This window comes from Micropterus salmoides, unplaced genomic scaffold, assembly GCF_014851395.1.
Source record: "Micropterus salmoides isolate LMB-PRFRI ecotype aquatic unplaced genomic scaffold, ASM1485139v1 Ms_hic_scaffold_16, whole genome shotgun sequence".
Taxonomy (NCBI): Eukaryota; Metazoa; Chordata; class Actinopteri; order Centrarchiformes; family Centrarchidae; genus Micropterus; species Micropterus salmoides.
Genome location: NW_024040707.1, coordinates 33,559,448 through 33,577,327, shown reverse-complemented (window position 1 = coordinate 33,577,327; position 17,880 = coordinate 33,559,448). Strand labels below are relative to the sequence as shown.

The 17,880-nt window shown below is 40.1% G+C and overlaps 1 long non-coding RNA gene and 1 pseudogene across 1 annotated transcript; both read right to left on the bottom strand.

The window, feature by feature from the left end:
* The window catches only part of LOC119905842, a 3,146-nt pseudogene extending 1,937 nt beyond the window's left edge, over window positions 1-1,209 (bottom strand).
* A 6,254-nt stretch (window positions 1,210-7,463) lies between these two features.
* On the bottom strand, window positions 7,464-16,731 carry LOC119906282. Its single transcript, XR_005444956.1, has 3 exons — window positions 16,364-16,731; window positions 12,157-12,330; window positions 7,464-9,171 (listed from the first exon to the last, which is right to left on the bottom strand). It is a non-coding gene; the product is annotated as an uncharacterized LOC119906282 (long non-coding RNA).
* Between the last annotated feature and the right edge of the window lie 1,149 nt (window positions 16,732-17,880).

Here is a 17,880-nt window from a genome sequence, read left to right as displayed (position 1 = left end):
GGGGTCAGACCACGGTTGGATACACACACACAAGATGATATTTCTCCGCTGCCCGACCAGGGGGACGTTGCATGTTATGTGGAGGAGGTGATGTGGCCAGACCCTAATAGAAGGCGTGATCCATAAAGCTATCTGCACGATCCTTTACACAAGTATTTCTCTTTGCCAGTCCACTATCATTTTGCTTTTTTTATTGCTGTTGTACTGATTACTGTGCTGGGATCTGTCTGTTTTTGTAAAAACATGTAAAGAAAAAAAAAAATTCCTGAAGCTGTTCCATTTTTGTTTATTGAAATGTGAGTAGATTTACTAAACAATCTTTCCCAGAGATCTGTTTGATGAAATAAAAAAAAGTCTACAAAGCACTAAACATTTTTGTGTTGAATAATGCTCAGTGTGTTGCTGCTGCTGTGAATGTTTAAGAAACATGATGCATGTTTCCATTGATCCAAAAATGCCCTTTTGAAAAAAGAAGTGCTAGGTTTTGATTGCAGAAATTTGAAGTAGAAGTGAGTTTATCTCCAGGTGTTGTTTCTTATTTGGCTTGTGTGCAGAGTTTAGACACAGTGGGTCAAATTTGCATTTTGTGTGTAACTAACCAGGAATTGGTCAGGAAACTGATTTTGGTGGAGGAGTGTGGTGGCAGGCTGACTGGCGAGGCACGAGGGAGAACCGTGTGGGGGAAGTCCGAGGGGAGAGGGCAGGTGGGCGATCTCAGCTGACTCGACGGAGGTGAGTGAACCTGGGAAAAGGCAGACAGACACAGGGAAAACTAAGGGAAACAGAGATGATGCAGGTTTCTCAAGGGCAAAGTGGCACCAGGTTTGGAGCAACGACGATCAAGCAGCGATTGTGTGGAGAACTGGGGTTGAAATACTGGCAGGGATGGAGTTGATTGCTGGCAGGTGTGGCAGGCGGAGGAGGTGGCTGACGAGGTGCGGGTGCGGACTGTCAGCTGGGCTCAGGAGCAGAGAGAGAGAAGGAGAACACAAGCAAGGGGAGCAGAGGCGACAGACAGGCAGGCCAAAACACAATCACAAGAAAAAGAAATAAACAGGACACTCACCGTCAGCCGGGCTGCCACCACAACACTCTCCTATGTATTGTGATTGTTGCGTCCTCTCCTCTGGCTCCTCCCAGCTCCCCCTCATGTTCATCTCTGTTTGGATGCTACTTACTCTGATTAGCGTCTGAAATGACCTCTTCCATGATTCCATGAGTATTCCATAATACTCTTATCGCAGTTAAGGAGCTGATATTTGTGTCTCCTGTTTAAAGGCAGTAGATGCTCTCAGCTGTGTGTGTTGAGTTATTTGTCACAAACAGCAGGAGGCGGCTGCCTCGTTAGCTCCATGTGCTCTGGGAAATTCACTCCTGTAACTTGTGTCAGTCGACTTTTCTTTCCGCAGTTGTCAGCCAATTATCAGAAGCCGACAGCGCAGCAGCTGCCTGTCTGGGTGAAGATGTGTTGGCCTGTTTTAGGAAACCTGTTAAGTTGTGTCAGGATGATTCAACACCTCTGATTTCCTCCTGTAAGATACAATGTGGTGTCAGTCATGGCAGAGAGTAGAGTTGCTGCAACAAGTCCAAACAGATGGTTCTTACATTTTGGTATTTTTAACACAAGTTATACAAAGTGCCTGGTTCAAACTTTCTTATTAAACCAACCAGGTTTACCAGAAGGAACACATGTTAAAATTGAGATTTGAAATGAAACAAATTACCAATTCTAAGAGTCAGTAAAATCACTAAGTCCTGTTTTTTCAGTACAGCATTGATATCATAGAATTACTTGGTAAAGACCAACAATACATCTAAAAGAAAATGATATAAGACGTTTTGAATGTACTTTAAAGCAAAAACTGTTAAAGACTCAGGGTCCAGATGTATAAATTCATGTTTTAAAGATTCTGAAAATCAAATAATTTTGAGCTTGATAAACATACGGCTAAATATTACACACTACCAATCCCATATGTGGAAACATTGGTACAGTACTTTTAGTTGATGGTTTATTATGGTGCTTTTTTTTTGTGGTTCTCCCCCACGTGCACATTTTTATTCTAGTACACCAGACCAAACAAAAACATTATTCTGTCCCAGCATCCCTCATAGTCATACCATGGATAAGGACATGGTCAACTAGAACAGGACATAGTCAGTTAGACCAGGACATAGTCAACCAGAGTGGCATGAATTTTTAACCGAGATGGCTTGTCACCTTGCACTTCCTCTTCGTTCTCTTCCTACTACTCCTTCCTCCTCCTCCTGTCTGGTTTCCTCATCCTCTTCCTTCACGTCTCTCTGGATCCATTGTTCCAAAACTGAATGAAGTGGCCCTGTTATCTCTTGAAGGTTCTGATGGGTGTGGGACACTTAATTGGGTGCTAATTGAGCTCATGCTGTGTTGACTTAAGTGAACAATATTGAATGTTAGTGTTTTCTAAATGACCACATGGTGCAGGCAGTGAGAAATGAAGGGGTGTGTGTAGAGTTTTGCATCAACAGTTCAACAAATCTGAATCGTGTCAAAACCAAGGGGGTAAGCCACAGCTGAAACAGTGAAGCCGACCAAAGCCTGCATGCAGGCCCAAAAATGACGTCAAAACCCTGTGACATTCCGTCGCCCATGAGATGTAACTGTATTGGTTAGATTATAAACTCTCAGTGAAGCTAAAACATCAGTGACGCTACTTTGATGTTTAGCAGGTGAGCCTCGTAGGTGCGCTGATTAAACAGTGACAATTCGAGTCAGTCAAACACACTGAGCCAAGAAACTTTTTGTTTGTGCAGCTATGCAGCTACCAGAATTACGGTGTTTCTGCTGTTGTTCTACGTCATTAAACCACAGTTATGCTGCGCGATCGTGCGCAGTAGATGCTGGTGCCAACAGGAAGTAGCCCTGTAGCCTAGTTGTATTTATTGGTCCAAAACTGGCTTCACTGCTCTCCATTCAAACCAGCAGGGTGGCTTTGTCCAGTAATATACTGTCTATGGTCAAAACAGGGAACAGCGTAGAGAAATGGGTGTGCTTTTTGATAAATGGCGTTCTGGTCTGGAAGTTTTAGTTCAGACGCTTCAGTTTATATCATTTGTTGCCCGATAGCAAATGTTCTGAGGCCCAGTACCAGTATGGAACCCAGGGGATCGAAAATACACCATCTGCTAGAAAATAACCATGACACCTTCTTGTATCTTCTGTTTCCATGGTTATGATGCAAACAGGAACTGCAGGTGTAAACAGCTGAAGCATGACGGTGACAAAAACTAAAAATATATCCAGACAAAATAGAAAAAGAAAAAACAATGAGAGGGAAAAAATACATCTTTTCCCACTACAAGCACATTTTATAATGAACTAATGTGCCCAAAATGTCCCATCATTATGTCCTGGAACATGAACCAGTTGATGAATAACCTAAAATAACAATACATGCATGCTTAAAAAGTAAAACAAAAAAAAATTTGTTGGCTTGAAAAAACATATCATGGTAGCAAGTAAGATAAATGAGTGGTATTGTGAGTGTTTCAGAGCTCTCCCTGTGGAGAAATGAAGTGCTGTATAAGTCGTGAGAAGGTGGGAGCCAGCTCTCACTTCACTGCCTCCGCCCACTGCCAGCACCCGAGGGTTACATCACATTCATGTGATTTAAACAATTAAAAACCAAAAGATGCCATGACGTGGTAGTTACACCTCGTGCCTCTTACTGCAGCGCTGACTGCTGTTGTGGGCAGGAGGCTGCAGGGCACATGATGGCTGCAGAGAGAGAGACACAAAGGAAACAGGGAACAGTGTGATGACATGTGGTAAACAGAGTATGTTCATTTTCTCACACTCTTAAATGTCTCCAAGAGAGCAGAAAAGACAACTAAAAGAAATAGAGCTTCGGTTTTGCCACTTTGACTTGATAAGCTGATACATTTGGTGCAGTGCAGATTTAAAGCTGCACTAATCAATATCTGTATCAAAGAGAGAACAGGCCTTGGAGAGACTTTCACCCAGGAGACCGGTGCTTTTAGTTACATGACTTAACTCACATAAGTTATGTCACAAAACTAACATAGTTATTTTACACCTGACCAGAAAAACAACACTACAGGTCGTTTGTGCAGCTCATTATTACGACCCATATTAACGTTTATTGTGGCAGCGACCTTATTTGCCTCACAACGGTAGTTAAGGAGGAAGTCGGGTAACGTATTAAATAGACAAAGTCCGTCCAACGAGGCAGGACGGGTCAACCCGGGACTTTCAATCAGGAATATGCTTTTCGAGTTCCGTGTGAAACCAAGTAATTGTTTAGTTATTTTGAGCTTTAAATTATACTGAATTATGGACAGATTACGTCACGAGTTATGTAATGTACTTACTTTAACCCAAACCATGGCATTTACCTAAACCAAACCAAACGGCGACTGTTTTACAACATTAACCACCTGTTTAATGTCATGTGATGTAGGTCACGTGACTTATGTATCGTAGTTAACACATGTTGTTTTGAGAGGCAAGGATACACGACCTGCGATGTCGACTTTTAACTAGGGCTGGGCATGTTAGTGCATTAATTAATTAACGCCAACAATTATTTTAATGCCCGTAATGCAATTTTAATTATTTTTTTGAAAGTCTGTTGCTCACTGGCTCTGAATACCCATACAGTCAAACCATGGGTCACAGAAGGGGTGGGATGTTGATCAGCCTGCAAATCACCTTCCCAAACAATCAGTGGAGGGAGGCTTCGGCTAACTAGCTGCCTGCATCGTGTGTAAAATAGATAAACAAAAGCAAGACAAGCGATCAAATGCCACAGTGAAGTGGATAGCTACACACTGCATGCTGATTAGTACTGGGGAAGATGTCTGTCTTAGGAACGTTCTTAAAATCACAACATAGTCGCTTGGCCCCGTGGGTCGCTCTTTGCTCCGGTGATCAGGAGATAAGCGCTCTGCGAGTAAACGGCAGGCGCTCTATGGATAGTAACCATGGCAACAGCTTCTGTGTGCTACACAGCTGTAGCCTATTTAACTTAAGTTTAAATTATAGGCTACATAACTTTGTCTGATAGGCCTTCATCTAGATTTGTGGGGATGCTCTGCCGTGCGAATTCCCTCCTGTTGATGTCCTATTTAGTTAAACGGTGATAGATTCTGGAAACTCACAAACAGCGAGGATCAGTCTCTTCCAATGATCTGTGCTAACAGGGACACTTACTGCTGAACACACAACAAATGTTTCTACCTGAAAACAGATTTATATCTGTTAACCTGTGGCTCAGAACGAGCCTGTTATGATGTTCTAGCAAACAGCTTTGGTTTAATATTTGATTACATTAATGTTCAAGTTGAGATTTACAAGAAATATTTTATTGCTACTGTGTAAAGGGAATACTGCTGGGAAAAAGATTTGTTTAAACTGTTTGCAAAACACATGTTATTGCACTTTTGTGGATCATTATTCAATTTTGCGCATAACAATGCGATTAATCGCGTTAAAAATTTTAATTGTTACCCAGCACTACTTTTAACCCATGATCTTTTCCTAAACCTAACCTTAACAACTAGTTTTATTTTGAAAGTCTAATCTGACGTTGCATATTTATTTTTGACTGCAGAGCCTTACACGTGCAAAAACAACGCTAAAGGGCGTTAAAAAGCGCTGATGAAAGTGATGAGACAGGAAATAAGAGCTTCGTGTCCACCAGCTCCTGAAGGAAACAACTGCCTCTTTAGCTGCTAAATGCTCCACTATGTTCGCCAGCTGCGCAGTTTAGTTCCTCTCTGGAAACCAGACTGAACCAAAACAACCAGCTGAAAGAGGCCAAAAGGCAGAGTTGCAGTCTGTGATAACTCTCAGTGGGTTTGTCACTGCGAGTGAATTTTGATTAGAGCGTCTGTAAAATTTGGTGTGCAGTATTTTATTTGGGGTGAACAGTCTCATATCATGTGTGATGAGCCACTATCTTACTGCAGTGTAAGTGTATTAAACAAAAACCTTCTCGTGTTATAAATCATTGCAGTAAGAAAAATCGGCTCACCACAAACCCCCTTATCTGAACTGTACAACCATTGTGTGATCAGGAGAACCACCCTGATCACAGAGGACCCCCATCACCCTCTCTCCATCCCCTCCAGCACTCTTTCCAGTTCCTACCGTCATGACAATATAAATTGAGAATATAAGAATATAAAATGCTGCAATTTGCATCTGATCTCAGACTCCAGCGCTGGATCTCCTCTGGTTAATGAACTCACTACAGAGGAAGCTGAAGACAAAAGACATCGATGGACAATATCTCTGTATCTCGTCCATATAGTTCTACCTCAGCCGTACTGGCCTTCAGGTTGCCGTGGTAACACCGGGCGTAGAGATGTGGTTGTGAGCGTGTCTGAGTCAGAAGCCGAAATACATGTCCCTGAAACTTGTGAAAGATATTTATCCAGGAGAAGAACAGGCAAAAATAAGAACAAAGCCACATAAACCTCTGCAGGCGCTCAGAGGAGCGAGGTCAGAGCCATGACGTCATGAGGTCATGGCTATAAGTTACAGTGTCTCTGTCTGTCAGTAAAGCATCTTTATCGCTTCCCAAGCTGTTGAAGCCGTCGTGCAACTAGCCAGTGTGTGTGTCCTCAGCACAGGTGTCCCACCTCTATTTAAAAGCATTTAGTAAAAGTGTTCTGAAAAATAACAACAAGAAATGTTAAATAATAAATGAAAATGCTTTGATAAAGGTTTATTTGTACTGCATTATGTTCTATAACATTTTTATATTTTAATCTCTCACCTGCCATCACCAGAAGTGAGTTTTGGGGGGAGGACCCGCAGAGCCTCCACTCATATTTCAGCATTGAATATTTCTTCAAAACAATTTTAGAATATCTTCTCATCTTGTTATGGTGAACCCAATACTGCCTAATCATTAATGAGCTCTTATGTCCCCACCACTTTCCAACACGAAGTGACGCCCTCGGTTGCAGGCTGCCAAATATGAAAACAAGTAGTCTGCACCTGTAGCTCTGAGATGTGTTTAGGAGGAGTTGGTATTTAATTACCTCGCTCATAAAAGCTTTCTCCATGCAGAATTGAAAGGTGCAGCCTCACTGGACTCCTCTTTGATCACAACTGACCAATACTGATTTCGAGATTTGAGGAATTGCATGACATAAAAAAAGATTATCCCTAAAATTGTGTTATGTTGATACCATACCAAGATACCATGACATAATGCAGTATAAAATATTTATAATATATTTTTGTTATAAATACAAACAAATATATTAAAGGTTTGATAAAAAAGAGTCAAATGCATAAAACTACAGACCATTTTTTAATATATCTGATTTGTGTAGTACTACTACTAATGAACATTAAAGTAAATAGTGTATTGTGGGGGCCAGCAAACAGAAACTATAAAAAAATACTTATATACCACTACTGCTACTACTGCTAATAATAATACCATATATCCATCCATCCATCGTCAACCGCTTATCCTGCGTACAGGGTCATGGAGGGCTGGAGCCAATCCCAGCTGACTAATACCATATATCATATCATTGCTATAATAATAATAATACAGGGCTCTCCTACATAGGCAAAAAATTTGGTATATATATATTTTGTCATGCAATGCGTATTACTTTGCATATAATCTGCCACAATTACAACTTTCTACAATGTAGCATATTCACATCTAGTTTATCCCTTTAACAGCACTCTGTTGATTATATCCAGATTTCACACTAACATTTCACATTCAAAAGAAAAGCTAGATAACTTTGTTAGGCAGGAAGCTATGTTAGATTTTTTTTTTTCTGGTTTAATCATTTCTGACACATTGACTGTAACTACAGACAACCAACTAGCAGATATATCTAGAATATGTTCAACAATATAGTTTAACAACATTAGCGCTCCTCCACAGATAAACATGGCATTGGCTTCATGGCAAATTTAGCAACAGGCAGCATTAACTGTTAACATTAAGTTATGCTGAATAATATTTAGAAGTACTGAGCTAGGGAGAAATTAACTGTCATATATTGGCTGTTATAAATGCCGATATATGACTATCTGCAAGTAGCTTATATCGGCTGATATATCTGCAAAACGATAAATCAGTCGGGCTCTAATCACAACACCTGGTGTGTTAGCAAGCAGGTGTAAGAAAGTCGTAACATACACAAGAATGTTTGTACATCTCACTGAGGGTGGGAAGTGGTTCAATATGTGTGCATCTCTCTGTGAGCAGCCGGTCAGCATGTGTGACGGTGTTTCAGTGAGCTGTTCTGTAGTGAGATGCAGACACTGAGGGACCTGAGTTATGGGAGACCAGATTGAGAGGTTGAATCTGGTAGGAAGGACTTGTAGTCTGCCTTTGAACGTGATGATGTCCGCATGGAGTGCAATGTGACTGAGGAATGAGTGAGAGAAAACCACTCGCCACAAAAACAGCTTCTTCCCGTCTGCAGCTAGCCTCATCAACAAGGCCCGGGTCCCCCACTGACACTTCCCCCTTGCAAATAATACAAATGTCTCTGCACATGTAAATACGGTTTCATGTCATATCACGCACAAACCTGGCACATTGCACATTTTTGTTGTTAATTGTTAATCTCTGTTGTTGCATATTTTTATATTGTCAATTTATATATTTATGGACACAATACTCTCTAATACATCTGCACAACCCCGGAATAATGAACATGTAAATATCTGCGATGTTGTTCTTTCTCTGCAAATAGTTGTATTATTTTTCTCTATTCTTTTTATTACTCTTACATTTTACATTACATCTTACATCGTCTATTCCATATTTATATATTTCTACATTTATTAATGTCAACTGTATGTCTGTCTGCGTGTAGCACCTCATCACCAAAGCAAATTCCTCGTATGTGTAAAACAGTACTTAATAAGCTCCTTCTGATTCTGGATCTGGAGAGCCGTCCATTGCTGGTCAGACAGCAGGAGAACGCTCTGCTGAAAGGCTGGGTCTGTGGGCTCCTGTCCCGCTAGATGTTCACAGGAAGGATCATGCCATCTTGCCATCTGATCACTCTAATGCTGAAAGTATCTGAGCGTGTCACTTCTCCATCAGCTCAGCCGCACTCTTCTTCAGATGCTTTTATCTTGCAGATAACCATGTTTTCAGCCACTAGAGGTCAGGAGAGCTGCAGAAACAGACATACTGTTCAAATCCCTGTGAAACATACTGAGCCAACACAGTTCCAGAATATAGTTTTGCTATTCGTTTGCTGATGCTTTCTTTGTAGCTGTGTTGTACACCACCTCTTCTTCTTCTTCTCCCATTTGTCAGAGGAGCATTCTGTACTAACTCCTGTCACTGTTTCCTTTATTATGTGTTTCTCTCTCATCCCTATCTTTATCATATTGATCTGTCATTAGTGTGACTAAATACATTTACTCATGTACAGTACTTAAGAACACATTTGAGGTACTTTATTTGAGAGTTTCCATTTAATATTGCATCATACTTCTGCTCAACGACATTTATTATTTGACAACTTAATTATTTTTATATAAAACATGATGCCCTGTTAAGATTAAACAAGCCAACAGTGTGAATGAAGTAACGAGCTCCACAACCTGCAACACCGTAACTGTATTAATGTGATCAATTTTTACAATGAGAATAACTCGAAGTCTCTCTGGGATGGAGATTTCATTGATAAGGTAGAGCTGAGTGAAAACAAAGAAAGAAGAAGAAAGAAAGAAGAAATAAAATAAGAATAAATAGTAATGGTAATGATATAGAAATATAATAATAAATAAATGCATTCTAAAATATCCTCAAATTACGAACACACACAGATTCGGTCTACTCTCTGAATTATTCCAGACAAACATCTAAAGGCCGTCTTTCCAACATCAGTATTTACTGCAGGAGCACAGAACAGGTGTTACAAGTGTAATGTAGCACGTTTTGGAGTGGCCTTTTATTGTGGCCAGCCCAAGGCACACCTGTACAATACCCATCAGCATCTAGATATGCCACACCTGTGAGGAGGATGGATGATCTCGGCAAAGGAGAAGTGCTCACTAACACAGATTTTGACAGATTTTGACAGATTTGTGAACAATATTTCTCTCCAGGTTTTTATTGCTGTAACTCTCTCTGTGTGTAAGTCCTCCTTGTCTTACCTTCAGCTCATCCAAACCGTTCCCTCATCATCCCTTAACATTTCAAGTTACACACAAAATGCTACACAAATATTTTTTTTAAATAATATGACAAGCTGGCTTCTCTCCTTCCATAGCCTTATGTTCTGGCTTTTCTTCTGAAGCAGCTCTTTATTCGACCGCCTCCATCTTTTCAGACGCAGCCTTGTAGATGTTGTTGTCTCTCTTTCTGTCTCTGTACCTCCTTGTCCTTGTGTTCGGCCCTGAGTCGTCCACTGAGATAAAGGCGATGAGAGTAGAAGTGTTCCAGCACCGAGACCAAGCAGCAGTTTCCCTTTATTACAGTCCTAAACCACACCAACCAACCAGAATGATGTTATCGGTTCAGACGCAGGACCACACACTTTGCCTTAATACATATTTAACCACTCTCACTGGCTGTTGCAATTCGAAATTGGATGGTGTCCGATCCTTCAGATTCTGCTTGAAAACCCTCACACTACAGGATCATTTGGGCCAATAGCTCACCTGCAAACTCCTTCACTGTGATCTGATAAAGATATCATCTTTTTAAGTCTGTCAGGTGTCTGTGGTGAAACCTTTAGACTGAGCGTGGTTATGTCTCGTGCTAAAGATTGAAGCTCAGTGGGACAAGCGGTCACACTTGAGAGATAAAGTCAGCATGCAGCACCCTGCAGAGTGAAGAGTCTGGCGCTGTGTCCTCAGCTGGATTCCTGCTGATTGCAGCGCAGCAAATTCCACTTTTGATTAGAGCCACAAATAAAGCTTCACAGGCCACTGAGCTGTGACAATAGACAGTCTGCTGAGTCCATCCAGCCTGATAGGCAGGGCAATGAATGCATAATACAACAGCAGGACCAGCCCAAACAACCAGTTTCAACCAGGCTGGCCCACTAACAGACTGGAACAGGCAGCACACACCCACTGAAGGACGCACATCATTGTAGGTAAACTCTTATCAGCTCACCCAACTCAGCCTGGCCCTGCTAGTTTGTTTGTTTGCACACATATAAAACAGCATGAAACCACAGAATAGAAAGGAGACAGGAGAGCTCTTTATCCAACAGGCTTCCTGTCAACCCAATTTCAGGAAAAGAAAAATGTCTGAACTAATAAATACAACATGATTTAGCAAAAGAAAAAGAAACAAATGACGATAAGAAACACAAAATGAACAGAAGAGTTCACCAAACAATAAAAAACACAAGATATCCTGAATTACTCACAGCTGGACCCACATCAACAGAATATCATGATTAACGTCAGACACTTTAGAAAGATCTTTAGGAGCGATACTAGTTTCCATAGAAACTGCTAAAAATATGATTGAGGGTCCAGAATCTAATTAGAAATCCCTTTTACTAAGGAACTCATTTCATTATGGTCAGCAGAAAAACATACTTCATCTGCTTGTGGAGGATCACTTTGTTGAGGATGCTTACGTCCTAGGAAATCTAAAGGACTACGTGTTATACATTTTAGTAACGAGAGAAGCAACAACATGAAGAAATTTATCTCCAGATTAACCAGATTAAAATCTGCAGATGATGTTTTCTTATTTAGTACAGTCAATGTAGATTTTACTTTATATGTTGATTCTTTAAATGTCAGTCATTGTTCTACTGGTAAAATAAATATCTCTGGTCACAAACTGTCTCATTGGTAGGTGTGTTTAAGGTCAATAAACAGTGAACAGCTGACCAAAACTAATGGAGGGCCGCCACTATCTGTCAATCAATGTGGTCGTTAAAAATATGTTCTCAATGCATTTCATTTTTAATTCTGGGGGAGAGCTCTCATTTGGACCCCCACAGTGTCTGAACATGGTTACGCCCCTCTGTATTGGGGGGGGCAGACCCCCAACAGTTAATCTGTATTATTCATGAGTGTACATCTTGTCCTCAGTCAGCACACGGACTGTGAAGGACTGGTCAACGGACACTGAGGAGACCCTCCAGGGGCCTCATTTATAAAGCAGTGCGTAGGATCCTTACCTGCAGGTAACTTTCCCTTTGTAAATCACAGTCCACCTGGACCTGGTCCAGGAAATCTTCGTGGTCCATGAACACTCGCTCCCTCCTCATCCTTCCGCTGTCCAGCCATCGTGCAGAGTTACACTCGAGTGTCACTGCAGTATTTATGTAACAGTCACACTGAGTCCTTCACACCTGGACAAGATAATGGTGTTAATCAGGGGTACCCTCCACCCTGAGATATCATGTGAAGATGGAGGTTTGACAGGTGAACACATTTCACTTCAGTCTGCATCATTATCAGGACTGATGACGAGGATAAGGAGTGGAGCGACAGTGTGAGAACATCATCGTGACATTTCACCAGCTGTGGTGCTCCACACACCTGGCTTCATCATAATGATTCCCCTCACATTCAATTCACATATAACATTATCCACATAAATGATCACACTATAGTGGTAAATCAGGAGACATAATCTACTCCATAGAAAGTTTATTTTGAAACATTTGGCAATTCCAGTTCTTTAATTATATATATCCACAATTAGAGGTGAGCATATACATTTTAAAATGGTGTGATATGTGTTGTTGGCGTTTTACATTTTATCTGCGCTTTTTTATTGGAGGAAATTTTATTATTCTGTGATCTCACCATGGTTAGAGATGTGCACCTTTTTTCACACACAATGTTTCCATAAATCCAGAAAAGCAAATTCTTTGTGTTTCTAACACACTTCTCTGCTCCTCCATTTCAGGAGTTACTTAGTGAAAACCCTATAGTGACGGTGTCTGCCCCCCGACCATCGAAATGATTTAAATCAAAGGTAAACAGAAGAGGAGCTGTGCATAAAAACCTCATAAAAATTAAAACCACAAGAGCAATAGTGCAAACTAATAGGAGAGTTAAATGTGGACTCTTAAACATCAGATCTCTCTCTTCTAAAGGTGTACTAGTAAATGAACTAATATCAGATTATGATATTGATTTATTTGGTCTTACTGAAACCTGGCTGGGTGATGGAGAATATGTTAGCCTAAATGAATCCACCCCTCCCAGTCATATTAATACTCACATTCCTCGAGGCACAGGCCGAGGAGGTGGAGTTGCAGCTATCTTCGACTCTAGCCTACTAATCAGCTCTAAACCTAAACTAAACTATAACTCATTTGAAAGCCTTGTTCTTAGTCTTTCGCACCCAAGTTGGAAATCACTGCAACCAATTCTTTTTGTTATAGTGTACCGAGCACCTGGCCCGTACTCTGAATTCTTATCTGAATTTGCAGAGTTTTTGTCAACTTAGTCCTTAAACGGACAAAGTTATTATTGTAGGAGATTTTAATATTCATGTGGATGTTGAGAATGACAGCTTCAGTACTGCGTTTATCTCTCTGTTAGATTCCATCGGCTTCTCTCAGAGTGTTCATGAACCGACTCACTGTTTTAACCACACCCTCGACCTTGTTTTGGTGTATGGTATTGAAATTGAACATTTAATAGTGTTCCCACAGAATCCCTCTTTATCCGACCACTGTTTGATAACTTTTGAGTTTGTATTGCTGAACTACACACCATTGGGCAAAATGTCTATACAAGATGTCTGTCTGATAGTGCCATAGCTAAATTTAAGAATGCGATTCCATCAGCTCTAAATACATTATCTAGTCACAAAGTAACGGAGGACTCCTATGCTAATTTCAGTCCCTCCCAAATCGATCATCTTGTTGATAGTGCTGCAGGCTCGCTGCGAATGATACTCGACTCTTTTGCCCCTCTAAAAAGAAGATAATAAAACAAAGACGGTTAGCTCCATGGTATAATACTGTAACTCGCAAGTTAAAGCAAATATTGCGGAAACTTGAGAGGAATTGGCGTTCCACCAAACTGGAAAATTCTCGTTTAATTTGGCAAGATAGTCTTAAAACTTATAGGAAGGCCCTCCGTAATGCCAGAGCAGCGTACTACTCGTCATTAATAGAGGAAAATAGGAACAACCCCAGGTTTCTTTTCAGCACTGTAGCCAGGCTGACAGAGAGTCACAGCTCTATTGAGCCAAGTATTCCCATAGCTCTCAGTAGTTACGACTTCATGAGCTTCTTTGATGATAAATTCTAACTATTAGAAACAATATTCACCAAAAACCTGCCCTTAACTGGCACCGACTTATCTCCAAACTCAGGAACCTTAGAAACAGCTGTAGAACCAGATACATGTTTAGACTGTTTTGCTTCCCTCAATCTTTACCAACTAACTTCAATAATTTCTTCATCTAAACCATCAACCTGCCTTTTAGACCCCATCCCGACTAGGCTCCTTAAAGATGTTTTACCCTTAGTCAGCACTTCTATACAAAATATGATCAATCTATCTCTATCAACAGGCTATGTACCACAGTACTTTAAAGTAGCTGTAATTAAACCTCTTCTGAAAAAGCCCAAACTTGATCCGGATGTTTTAGCCAACTATAGACCTATATCTAACCTTCCATTTCTCTCTAAGGTCCTGGAGAAAACAGTTGCTAAACAGCTGTGTGACTTTCTACAGAGCAATAGTTTATTTGAGGATTTTCAGTCAGGATTTAGAGCTCATCATAGCACAGAGACAGCACTGGTGAAAATTACTAACGACCTCCTTATTGCATCAGACAAAGGACTTGTCTCTGTACTGGTTTTATTAGATCTTAGTGCTGCATTTGATACCATTGACCATCAGATCCTATTGCAGAGACTGGAATATTTCATTGGCATTAAAGGAACCGCTCTAAGCTGGTTTAAGTCCTATTTATCAGATCGATTTCAGTTTGTACATGTTAACGATGAATCCTCCATGCGCGCCAAAGTTAGTCATGGAGTTCCACAAGGATCTGTCTTCGGACCAATCCTGTTCACTTTATATATGCTTCCATTATGCAATATTATCAGGAAACACTCCATAAACTTTCATTGTTATGCAGCTGATACTCAGTTATATCTATCGATCAAGCCAGATAAAACGCATCAGTTAGCTAAACTTCAAATGTGCCTTCAGGATATTAAAACCTGGATGACCTGTAATTTTCTAATGTTAAACTCAGATAAAACTGAAGTTATTGTTCTGGGGCCCAAGCACCTCCATGACACATTATCTTAAGATATAGTTTCCTCTTAACACAACCCTCACCCCTGTGTGCTTAGTGTGTCTGGTTGCCCACCCATCATCTCCACCCCATTTCACACCTCACTCCTCCCCACAATGGAAACTACCAAGACCATAAGCACCATCTCTGAACAATCCCCCAGCCCCTCCTCACCACAGCTGTCCCCAGCCCCAGCAGAGGGAACTCTTCTGGCTGAGCTTCCACATAGCCAATTGAATCGTATGTAGAAATGTTACGGAGCTAAAATATAATAATCCAAAGATACATTTCACACCAACGAGTTCAGGTCATCTTAATCTGAATTTACAGGCCACCAATATGTGCTGACAATCGCTCTGTTCTCCTGAACAGAGTTATCATATATATATATATATATATTTTTTTTTTTATTAGTAGTTTTTATTTCACTAAAATGTTTTTCACACCTAGTTTTAGTTTAGTTTTAAAAGTGTGTTAAAAATAATAACCTCTCTAACATGTTGCGTAGACCTACTTTTATTTTGAATTTTTTACACTTGATTTCCATTTTGGTTTCAGACAAAATTATAAATTGACTGAAGTACACAGGCCACTTCATTCTGCAATTCAAAAAGGAATAATGTATTTGTTTTTCATTTTTATTCCTACAACAAAAAAGTTTTTTGGTTTTAAATTAGAAATGATTTATCAATTTTCACACCTAGATCCAAATGGCCAACCGCGAATTTTTGCCTCGTGACGCTTTCCTCGCGTGAGTACATTCGCTGCAAGTGTTCACACACAACGCGAGAAGGCGATTTTAACGCGATAACGTTAATAAACACAACTCGCCATTACTACAGCTGTATGAACCCAAAATAAAAATATTTTGCTGTGATTAAATAGCAATAAACGGATCAAACTGATGCCGAAATAACTACAATATGATGCAGTTTTGTTAAACATATGAATTCATGCTTTGTCAGGTCTGTCAGCAAGACAGCAGGACAACAACTTCTAAAATGTTTGTTTTCTGAATGGAGTTTGGATCGATCAGGGCTATGCTAACTTGGTCAGAGTAAAGTACAATGATAGCTGGATTAAAGTTACATACACATGTTTTCTTAACTCACCAGGTAGTTCAACCTCCTCGCTTTCTTTTCTCCCAGCAATGTCCAGTTTTGTCCGGTTTTTATATAAATATGAAGTAGTGCCAAACGATGCTAACAACACTGGAACCGGATGTGCACGGAATCTAGCTGCTGAGAAGAAGCAAGAGAAATAACGTTTTAATCCTAAAAACTAAAGCAAAAAGCTAATTTAATAAAAGCAGTTTACTCCTCCCTCCTCCCTCGAGCAAACGGCGTAGTTGCGAGCAAAGTCCAGTCCGACCACGGGTGTTTATTTGTCCGAAAGCTGGAGCGCTGCTCCTTGCTCCTCTCCCCCAAGTTTAGCAGCTCTCAGCCGGCCAGCAGATTTTCGATCGCCCGCTCTGCCTGGCCCTCTCCACACAACGCTCTGAAGCTGTCGGTGACGTACGGACAATCTCAACGTTGATAGGCTATCGCGACTCAGCGTCATACGAATTTCTCGCTTGAGTTGAAAATATTCAACATTGCCTGTGGAAAAGGAGCAGGATCATTTCACCTTAGCAGAAGTTTTAAACAAAATACTGATTTTGAGGTATTAAACTGTTTGGATGTGCAGTATTTTTCTTCTGGTGTCTAAAGTTTAGATGACTGCAAATCTAAACTTGCATACGTTTTATCTCTAGGTTATTGATTAACAATTAACACTAACAAACTATGCTTATATAGTTGTGGCTAGCGGGCATACTAGATTTTATCATGGCTGCAACTTCGGGGGCAATTGTAACACTGTTACAAAAAAGCCACATGGCCCAATGTAAGCAGCTTGTTTGTCTGTTTTGAAAATAAACAATAAACTAGTATAAACAAGTATAACAAACCCCCATTTAACATAGGCCAATAGTCTTTGTATAAAATAGTGTAAAATAGTGTTTTTGTATCTGTTTAACAGAAAGTGTGAATATTATATAGGCCTAAGTCTGCAAAAGTAAAGTTCCTTTCATTGTCAGTTGTCTGTATAGTGGACTTAAAGTAGTTGATGGTATAAGACCCAGCAAAACCAAAGAGAATGACTAGTTCACTTGTAAAAAGCAATTTTATGAAGTTAGAACAGAGAGAGCAGAGGATGCCTGACATCTAAAATAATTTGAACCATTTAAAAACTCTTATGTAACATTATTAGCTGTAAAGTAATTACTTTGAGGTAGCTAGGCTTTTACTGAGATGCAGTGGGTTAATATGACTTATTTTCAGTGTTAAAATTGCCCCGAGCAAGGAGGCAATTGTAACACTCTGACTTCTTGCATTTAATTAAATATTTTAGTCTTGTTCTTATAAGTGAAAATATCAATTGTATTATTAATTAGTGCACATTTATATGTTTCTTGTATCAAAAGATGACTAGTGTATCTCAAGTAGTTTGTGAGTTATTAAGGAAAATGTAAAAGATGTTACAATTGCCCCGTCTCCCCTAATATTTGGTGGATCTAGTGACAGAAATGCCATATAAGATCCATAATTATATTTCAGTGATCTATAAAGACCTTACATAATGAATCATT